Source organism: Macrobrachium nipponense, chromosome 30, assembly GCF_015104395.2.
Source record: "Macrobrachium nipponense isolate FS-2020 chromosome 30, ASM1510439v2, whole genome shotgun sequence".
In the NCBI taxonomy this organism is placed as follows: domain Eukaryota; kingdom Metazoa; phylum Arthropoda; class Malacostraca; order Decapoda; family Palaemonidae; genus Macrobrachium; species Macrobrachium nipponense.
In genome coordinates this window covers 13628359-13638358 of record NC_087218.1, presented here as the reverse complement: position 1 = coordinate 13638358, position 10000 = coordinate 13628359, and the positions used below count along the sequence as shown (strand labels likewise).

Here is a 10000-nt window from a genome sequence, read left to right as displayed (position 1 = left end):
TAGGGATACGTCTTTCAAAAGTATCCCTCAGGAGGGGTGGAACATACATCCTCTCTCAAGAGACTGAGTGTCCAACCCTGTGACTGGCTTATCAATTACCAATCAGGAGCGTCGTAAGGGACTGGCCCAGACATCAAATGCACCGTTGATGTGAATCTTCCATACTTTCCTCATTTCATAAATCAGATTTTATATGTCTGCCTGTCTGTATTTCTTAGTTGTTTTCATGTCTCGCTAGTAGTTAGATTCAGCCTCCATTTTTCATCCATTATCGTTGACCTTTAGCTACATTTGAAAATCACTGAGCTCTCTCTCTCTCTCTCTCTCTCTCTCTCTCTCTCTCTCTCTCTCCAGGACCTAGTAGACCTAGCCTCTCTCTCTCTCTCTCTCTCTCTCATCATGACCTAGACCTAACCCCCCACCTCTCTCTCTCTCTCTCTCTCTCTCTCTCTCTCTCACACACACAGGAAAATCCCGGTTAGCAGATGGCAGGCTGATTTTATTTTTACCTGGAAATTTTCCTTTTAGGGAGATAATTGCTCACTGGGGCAATACGATATTTATAGCTTGCGCTGTTACATGTTAGTAATGAAGTGCTGTGGTCATCGCCAATAACAGGGCGCCTTCAGAATGAAAGGATTATGTGGATGTTGATTTTTTTCTTTTTTTTTCTTTTTTGTTATCTATCACAGCCATCCAATTCGACTGGAGCGCCTCATTGGCGTGATCGGTAAGGTCTTGGCCTGCCACCTCGGTGGCCGCAAGTTCGATTCTCGGGCATTCCGCTGAGGGGGTTAGAGATGTTTATTTCTGGTGATAGAAGTTCATTCTTGGCATGGTTCGGTAGTTACTTAAAGCCGTTGGTCCCGTTGCTGAATAACTACTGGTTCCATTAAACGCAAAAACACCATACAAACAAACAAACAATTCGATTGGTTGGTTTTTACAGTGTGGGGTTCCGGGTTGCATCCTGCCTCCTAACTTAGAAGTCCATCAATTTTCTCACTGTGCACGCTGTTTCTAGTAGTAAACTCTTCTGCAAGAGTCCTAGAGCTACTTCGGCATCTACTAGCTTTTCCAGGTTCCTCTTCAGGGATCTTGGGAATCGTGCCTCTTAGTGTTCCTTTGATTATGGGTACAATTTCCACTGGCATATTACGTATCCTCCTTATTGCCATTTTCAGGTCTGGGTACATATCGATTTTTTTCTCTTTCTTTCTCATCTACTTTGTTGTCCCATGGTATTGCGACATCAATGAGAGATATTATGTTGAATTTCGTCAATGAACGCCATGTCTGGTCCATTGGCACGTATCACCCTATCCTGCTCTTGATACCATAGTCTTACCTAGAGGATCTTTGCCTGATCGTTTTCTATCACTCCATTACTGCAAGCTATAGTAGAGATTCACATCAACCGTGCATCTGATGTCTAGGACAGTCCCTTACGACGCTCCTGATTGGCTGTTGATAAGCCAATCACAGGGCTTGAAACTCTCAGTTTCTCGAGAGAGTTCACATAGGCAGGATGTATGTCCTACCTCTCCTGAGGGATACGTCTTTCGAAAGTATCCCTCAGGGGAGGTTTAACATACATCCTGCCTACGTGAATTGTCTCGAGAGACTGAGAGTTTCCAGCCCTGTGATTGGCTAATCAACAGCCAATCAGAAGTATCGTAAGGGACTGGCCTAGACATCAGATGCACGGGTGATGTGAATCTACTATAGTTGGTGTTTTTTGCACATTATTATTATTATTATTATTATTATAAATTTTAGACACATCAGAAGGACTGGTCTTTAATCAGAATCGCCATTAGCACGAACGATGTACTAAATTACAATTGCCTGTGTTTACAAATGCTTACTAAATTGCATCAAAGGGTGAGTTCGGATTGCAAATTATTATATTGAAGATTTTCGAAAGGCCAGGCGATGTGAAACTTTGTTAGCTAGAATAAAAAGAAAAAGTAGTCTATTATACACTCTGGTTATGATGAACGCACAGAAAAAAGTCATGTATGAACAAAAGTGGAGCTATAAACCAATGTTTAATTTTTTATTTTTATTATATTTCTTTTTTTTTTGTGTGTGTGCGCGCTCGCGAAGTCAAGACTAAGAAATTTCCTAGCGCTTTTATTTATTTTGTATTTTATTCATTTATTATTTATTAATTTTTCACAAAATCTTTTGAGCAGCTTACTGAGAAAGCCCAGAGAATTCGTTAACGCAGTTACGAAAGAGACCGGGGTGGGGTACTCGGGGTTGGTTGGGGGGTGGGGGGTGAAATCATGGTTTCTGTCAAATCGGCCATTAATTTTTGCGATCCAGTTGGACCAGTTTCCAGCGCGGGAGAAACTGGTTGTGATAGAGAAGTGTAGAAGAAGACTCTTCTCGCTCTTAGTCGTCGACCGTTGAGCAACGTGGGTGTTTTTAGGCGGCAAAATCTATTGTGAAATTCTCAATAAGCGATTTTTTAAAAATTTCTGGCTGGAATTTTCCTCGACCCGCGAGAGAGCGGTTCTCCAAGTCCCACCGAAGACGTTCCATGAGGTCTGCTTCATTTCCTATACTCTGTTTTTTTCCATCTGTCCATCCGCCTGTGGTGTTTGCGCATGGTAACACTGCGTCCCGAGCTTTAAATAAATATCATATTCGAATATATTAACGGTGTAATTTCGCATACAGTAAATTATTAAAACACTTTTCAGTTGCAAATGTACACCCAGATATCCTTTTATCCACCTAAAACTTAGACATAGCGTAACTATTTAAAGCCCGGGACGCAGTGTTACCATACGAAAACACCACAGGCGGATGGACAGATGGAAAAAAACCAGAGTATAGTTGAGAGTTCGTGCCGTCGGTGCACCTCATGCGGCGCATTGTAGACATTACTTGAGGGTCTTTGCAGCACCCCTTCGGTCCTTAGCTGCAACCCCTTTCATTCCTTTCACTGTACCTCCGTTCATATTCTCCATCTTTTCCACCCTCTGTTAACAATGATTTCATTGTGCAACTGCGAGATCTTCCTCCCGTTGCACCCGTAAAGCCTCTTATTACTCTCAATTTCCACTCTCAGCGCTGAATGCCCTCATGGGTTCCAGCACTTGGCCTTTGGCCACAAATTTTATATTCCATTATATTTCATTCAACCTATTGTTACGGTTTTTTCCTCTTATTATTTTTGCAGCTCTTGTTACTCTCAGTTTTCTTCACTATACCACTATACCTCTCATAGAAGTTGCAACCCCCTTACCCTTGGCCATTCGGGTTGCAAACCACTGTCATTTAATCGCTGCGATTGGATCCTGGTAAAGAGAACTCCTTAACAAATTGACAAAATGCACTGAGTAATAATAATAATAATAATAATAATAATAATAATAATAATAATAATAATAATAATAATATAATTATATTATTATTATTATTATTATTATTATTATTATTATTATTATTATTATTATTATTGTTGTTGTTGTTGATGATGAGTAAAGAACCTAACAAAAGAACCATGATAATAATAGTAATTATTATTTAATTATTATTATTATTAGTTTCTCCAAAGCTTTGTAGACATTTCATTATTTTTCTTTTGTATTTTTAATGTACTATTTTTATTTTTTTTTTTTTTTTTTTTGCCTGTGGGAAAATTAAAGATTAGGCCTACTTTCAACGTTCCCGAGAGGCATTGGTGGGAAGAATCTTTTTAAGGGGAAACTTGTTCTTCGGTGAAGATATCTTTGTCCTTCACGCGAGCTATAATAAAAAGATAAAAAGAATTTTGAGAAAACCTATTTGGTTTTGATTGGAAATGACTCCGATTAGTTTTCTTGCAAGAACGATTATTATTATTATTATTATTATTTATTATTATTATTATTATTATTATTATTATTATATTATTTATTATTATTATTTCTCTATATCACAATCATCCTATTCAATTGGGTGGTTCTTATAGTGTGGGGTTCCGGGTTGCGTCCTGCCATATATTAATTATTATTATTATTATTATTGGTTTTATTATACACTAAAACACTGAGTACTATAGTAGATTCAAACTCAAACCCGTTGCATTTGACGTCTAAGGCCAGTCCCCTTAGATGGGCTCCTGAAATTGGTCTGTTGGATAAGCCAATCAACAGAGCTGGAAACTCTCAGTCTCTCTCGAGAGTTCACTTAGGCAGGACGTATGTTCCACCTCTCCTGAGGGATACGTCTTTCAAGAACATTCTCCAGAGAGACTGAGAGTTCCAAGCCCTGTGACTGGCTTATCAACAGCCAATCAGGAGCGTCGTAAGGGACTGACCTAGACGTCAAATGCACGGTTGATGTGAATCTACTATAGTATTGTTTTATTATTATTACTTACACTATCTCTCATAGAATAACTGAAAAAAAGAGGCATTGGTTTCTCGTAGTATGAGACGTGATATGTATAAATGTAGTGTCCTCTATACATTGCTCAGTGGACATGGAGAATGAAATAATGTTCTCTGAATCTTTTATATATATATATATATATTATATATATATATATATATATATATATATATATAGGATATATACATTTATATTTATATTTTTTTATTTATACATACACGGCACCATACAGATCGAGCAAAGTCCGCATGGAGATTCATAGAGTGTGGTGAATCCTCGCTGTGTGAATATTCGTTGCATGTCTTCAATGGCATTATGAATGCAAAACGAAGTAAACACTGCAAGCCGCCACGCTATGTTATCTCAACTCTTGCATGATTCGGCGGCTTTGAAAAAACATTTTTCTTTTTTTATTTTTTTTTTTTTTTGCTAGATTAGACCGTAGTAGGTCGACTGAAATGAACCGGTTCAAACCGGCTTTGCTGTGGTATCCCGCCCGAGTTGTTGGGGCGGTTGTTTTTTATTAAACCACTATGTGGTCAGTTGGTTTGTTCAGATCAAACCGTATAGACTTCATATTTAGCCAGGGCCCTTTACCCAGGCAGAAGCCGGCCGTCATTCTGATGAACCCTCTTCAAATAGAAAGAGCCCACAAGGGCTTTTTTTTTTTTTTTCTTCTTCTTTTTCAAGCTCCAAAGAATATGGTGTTCATGAGAAAGAAGATGCAGAAGCTATTGGGAAATACAGAAAGAAGAGGTCACGTATTAAAAAAAGACAAAGTAAATTCACCGATCAATAAATAGTTATTAAATATAAGTAGATTACTCAAAATCAGGTCTCCGCTTGAACTGAACTTCTGAAGTACTACCAATTGCGCGACATCCTCAGAGAGGCTGTTCCAGAGTCCAACGGTGTGAGGAATAAAGGATCTCTGGAACTGGGGAATAAAGGACCTCTGGAACTGAGGGATAAAGGACCTCTGGAACTGAGGGATAAAGGACCTCTGGAACTGGGGAATAAAGGACCTCTGGAACTGAGGGATAAAAGGACCTCTCTGGAACTGAGGATAAAGGACTTCTGAAACTGGGGAAATAAAGGACCTCTGGAACTGAGGGATAAAGGACCTCTGAACTGAGGGCTAAAGGATCTCTGGAACTGGAGGGATAAAGGACCTCTGGAACTGAGGAATAAAGGACCTCTGGAACTGGGGAATAGAGGACCTCTGGAAACTGAGGACCTCTGGAACTGAGGGATAAAAGGATCTCTGGGAACTGAAGGGATAAAAGGACCTCTGGAAACTGAGGAAAAATAAAGGACCCTCTGGAACTGGGGGAATAGAGGACCTGGAACCTGAGGGATAAAGGTCCTCTGGAACTGGGAAAGGAATAAAGGAACTTCCTGGAACTGGGGAAGGGATAAAGGACCTATTCTTGGAATACTGAGGGATAAAAAAGGTACCCTCTGGAAATGAGATAAAGGACCTGGAATGGGAATAAAGGAGACCTCTGGTAACTTGGGGAAGGATAAAAGGGCCTCTGGTGAACTGGGAAGGAAATAAAGGACCTCATGGACCTGTAGGGATAAAATACCTCTGGAAACGGGGAATAAGGACTCTCTGGAACTGAAAGGGATAAAGGATCCTGGTGAACTGATGGACTAAAGGAACTCTGGAACCTGGAAGGGAAAAGGATCTCTGGACAGGGGAAATTAAAGGATCCTTGGAACTGGAAGGATAAAGGATTTCTGAAACTGGGGAATAAAGGACCTGTGGAAGCTGAGGGGTAATAAATAGGACCTCTGGAATGAGGAATAAAAGCAATTGGAAAACTGAGGGATAAACAAGGACTCCTGGAACTTAGGGTAATAAAGGAACCTCCTGGAAGCTGAGGGATAAAGGACCTCTTGGAACTGAGGGTAAAAGAAAACCTCTGGAACTGAGGATAAAGGACCTCTGGAACTGAAGGGATGGTCCGAAACTCTTGGAACCTGGGGAATAGGACTCTGGAATCTGAGAGATAATGGACCTCTGGAACTTTGGCGAAGTTCATTTACTTAGAAGAGGTCTGGCTGGTTGTTTCTGATTAACAAATCCAGGCCACCAGGGTAGTTCAGTCTGTGGGTTACTTTCTGATCAGAAATGAGCAACTTTCATATTTGTTATACCTGTGAAGGCGTATATACACATATCTGTCTGTCAAACGTTGGGTCAAGTAATTGTTAATAATCAAGGTCCTTGGTAGTAAAGATGGATTTATCTCTTATATCAACTTTTTTTTTTTACGTTAAGTTTGATGAACTAATAGATAATTCATATAATAAATTTCGAGAGGCTGGTGGTTCAGACCAACCAGTCAAATCAGCCTGGTCTTCTCTTCGTTCTTGTGTGGAATTTCTCCTCTAAAAGATTATTATTCTTTGCATAAGTTTCTGTGATCTTTCATCTGTTTTAGTGTTTTGTTGCCATATGATGAATAGGTTTTTTTTTTTTTTTGTCTTTTTTAGTTCTTATATCGGCAGTCAAGTATATCTTAGTTTAACCAGACCACTGAGGAGCTGATTAACAGCTCTCCTGGGGGGGCTGGGCCTGGCCCGAAGTATTAGATTTTTTTCCCTTGATTAGGAACCAGTTTGTTACTTAACACGGGACCTGCAGCTTACTGTGGGATCCGAACCACATTATATCGAACAATGAATTTCTAATCCCTAGAAATAAATTCCTCCGATTCCTCATTGGTACCAGCGGGGAGCGAACTCAGGCTACCAGACTGATAGGCGAGTAGGCAACCCACTCGTCTAATGAGGAACTTTTTGATCGACAGAATGTTTCCAAGTTATGTTCACGACAGAATGTTTCCAAGTTATGTTCATAATATGATTTTGTATTATCGCCCGTTTTATCGCTGCTCCATTGTTCTGGTATATTGTAACTTGACGTTGCTCTTTCCCGCGTTGAATTTCTCAAACGATCACCTCTTATTATTTTTGTATATGTATTTTGTCTCGTTTTTTTACTCCTCCCTTCCATCACCAGGCTGTGCGGAAGAACGTCAAAAAAGTTTTTTCATTTCCAAATATCAAAATTCATACGAGAAATCTTTGTCGATATGAAAAACATTTTTTATACCTTTTTATTTATTTTTTTATTTTTTTTTATTTTATATATTAATTTTTTTTAACGTTCCCACTAGATGCAGATCACGTACACAGCATAAACGCTGAGTGTACATCCTTTAAAAAATTGCATCCATGCCAGCACGTTCATTATTATTTTTCGCTAATTCCTCTTTATTCTATCTTCTCTCTCTCCTCCTCCTCCTCAGGTTTGCAACGTCAGCAGAGCAGAAGGGGGATTTTTCTTTCCAAGACACTGACCAGACCTCCCAGGGGACTCCCAAGATTCCTCTTAAGGTAAGTTTGGGCCGTCCTTGGAGGATGTTGTGGCTTTTTTTCTTCTTCTTTAAACTGCTTTTTTTTTTTTTTTTTTTTTTTTTTTTTTTTTTTTTTTTTTTTTTTGAGAGAGAGAGAGAGAGAGAGAGAGAGAGAGAGAGATGAAGAGAGCCCTGAAAATCATTGAGGCAGTGGTGATTTATTATCATACTTCCCACGTATTCAGGTTGTTTCTGAGAGAGAGAGAGAGAGAGAGAGAGAGAGAGAGAGAGAGAGAGAGGAAAGCCATTAGAAACAGCTGTTTGTTTGTATCCAACTCCTTAAATTATTAGTTTAATCTGAGAGAGAGAGAGAGAGAGAGAGAGAGAGAGAGAGAGAGAGAGAGTTTTGAGAGAGTGGCCCATTTGAGAGAGATAATTGTATTTAATGTATTAGTGTAGAGAGAGACGATGTTTGTAGCCGGTTGTTATTTTTTTTTTTTTTTTTTTGAGAGAGAGAGTAGAGAGAGAGCGGAGGAACTTGCATCCCCCCCCACCACTCACCTCCACACCCCCTCCATTGACATGACATTCGTTGTGACAGCGACTTCCCTAAATCTCCAACGGTGACCCCCATGATTCCTTTCGCTCCCATCCTGAATACCATACAACTCCATGCCCACTTTCACCCACCCACCTTTCCCTCTACCCACCTTTACATCTACCCACCTTTCCATGTACCCACCTTTCCCTCCAGCCACCTTTCTAACCACCTTTTCATCCACCCACCTTTACATCTACCCACCTTGCTTTTGTATTCGTCTTTCCATTTCTTTCTTCTGTCCCTTTTTTTTCTCCTATGGGCAGTAATCCATATTACCATTTGTAAGTATTTGCATCTTGATTTACCAATATTTTCATTCTATTGGTATTTTATATATTTTATGTCATGTCTAACAAGGATTTTTTTTTTTTTAGCTTTTGGGTAACTTGCATGACATGTTGCAGGTCTTTTCTTTTTTGAAATAATAATAATAATAATAATAATAATAATAATAATAATAATAATAATAATAATAATTCAGAACATCCTTCCATGGCTCGTATGTGTTTCGGATCCCACAATAAGCTGTAGGTCCCGTTGTTAGGTGACCAATTGGTTCCTAGCCACGTAAAAATATCTAATCCTTCGGACCAGCCCATGGAGAGCTGCTAATCAGATCAGTAGTCTGGTTAAACTAAAATATACTTAACTTTATCCCTCCTTGATTATCTCTGCTAATTACCTCCTCCGACGAAATTAGAGGATTATTTTCATGTCCACAGGTTTACCGTGGGGGACATCTAGTAATTGAGGTGTCTGTCTGTCTGTCTGCTCTGCCCCTATAATGTCCGTCATGTTTGACCTTTTAAGCGTTGTAGAAATTTAACCAGATGAAGACTTCGTATTATATCCTATAGCTGGTTCACTTAAGGTAGATTCTTGGGTGAGCCCTGTGCCTACGAGACGTTGGTTTGGCGGCCGCTGATTGGCTGGTTGCTGCCTACCTCCTGGTACCAGCCAATCAGCCGCCGCCAAACAAACTTCTCGTAAGCATAGGGCTATCCATGAAGCTACCTAAAGTGAACCAGTTATAGTAAGGTCAAGGTCATATGCTTTTAAGGCAAAAGGTCAATCAGGAATGTTACACCTTTCGAACCTTTTACTGTCAATTTCTTGTTTCTGCGCTGAATGACCTCTTTGGTCCCATTGCTTATTCTTTGGACTAAATTCTGTCAATGCAACCATTCACTGTCCGTTGACAGAAAGCAGCTCTTTCCTGAGGGTTCTTGTTTTTCTGTAGCCTTTTCCTCACTATGGTCGCCAGGCTCATACAAGAACTGACTCTCACACGTTGTAGGCTTAACTGGATTTTTTTGTTCAAAGTCCCAGGGTCTCCGTAAGGGGTATTGCCGTCAACGTATCTCTCGTGGTAGTTCCTCGCTGAACGAGTGGTTTTCGCGCTCGTCTACCAATCTGGTGGTCCGAAGTTCGATTCTCGGTCCGGCCAGCGCGGAGTTAGAGAATTTATTTCTGGTGATAGAAATTCATTTCACAATATGATGCGGTTCGGATCCCACAATAAGCTGTAGGTTCCGTTGCTAGGTGACCAATTGGTTCCTAGCCACGTAAAAATATATAATCCTTCGGGCCAGCCAGAGGAGAGCTGTTAATCAGCTCAGTGGTCCGGTTAAACTAAGATATA

At 39.9% G+C, this 10000-nt stretch overlaps 1 protein-coding gene across 2 annotated transcripts in view; it reads left to right on the top strand.

Annotated features, from left to right (window-relative positions):
- LOC135202299 (ecdysone-induced protein 75B-like) overlaps positions 1 to 10000 on the top strand; it is a 334911-nt gene that overhangs the window by 79128 nt on the left and 245783 nt on the right. Inside the window, exon 2 of one of the 2 annotated variants that reach the window (XM_064231620.1) lies at positions 7710 to 7797. The exons of the other annotated variant lie outside the window; for it this stretch is intronic. The gene's annotated coding sequence lies outside the window, so the exon portion shown is untranslated. The remainder of the gene's footprint in view (positions 1 to 7709; positions 7798 to 10000) is intronic. 2 annotated transcript variants of the gene reach the window in all.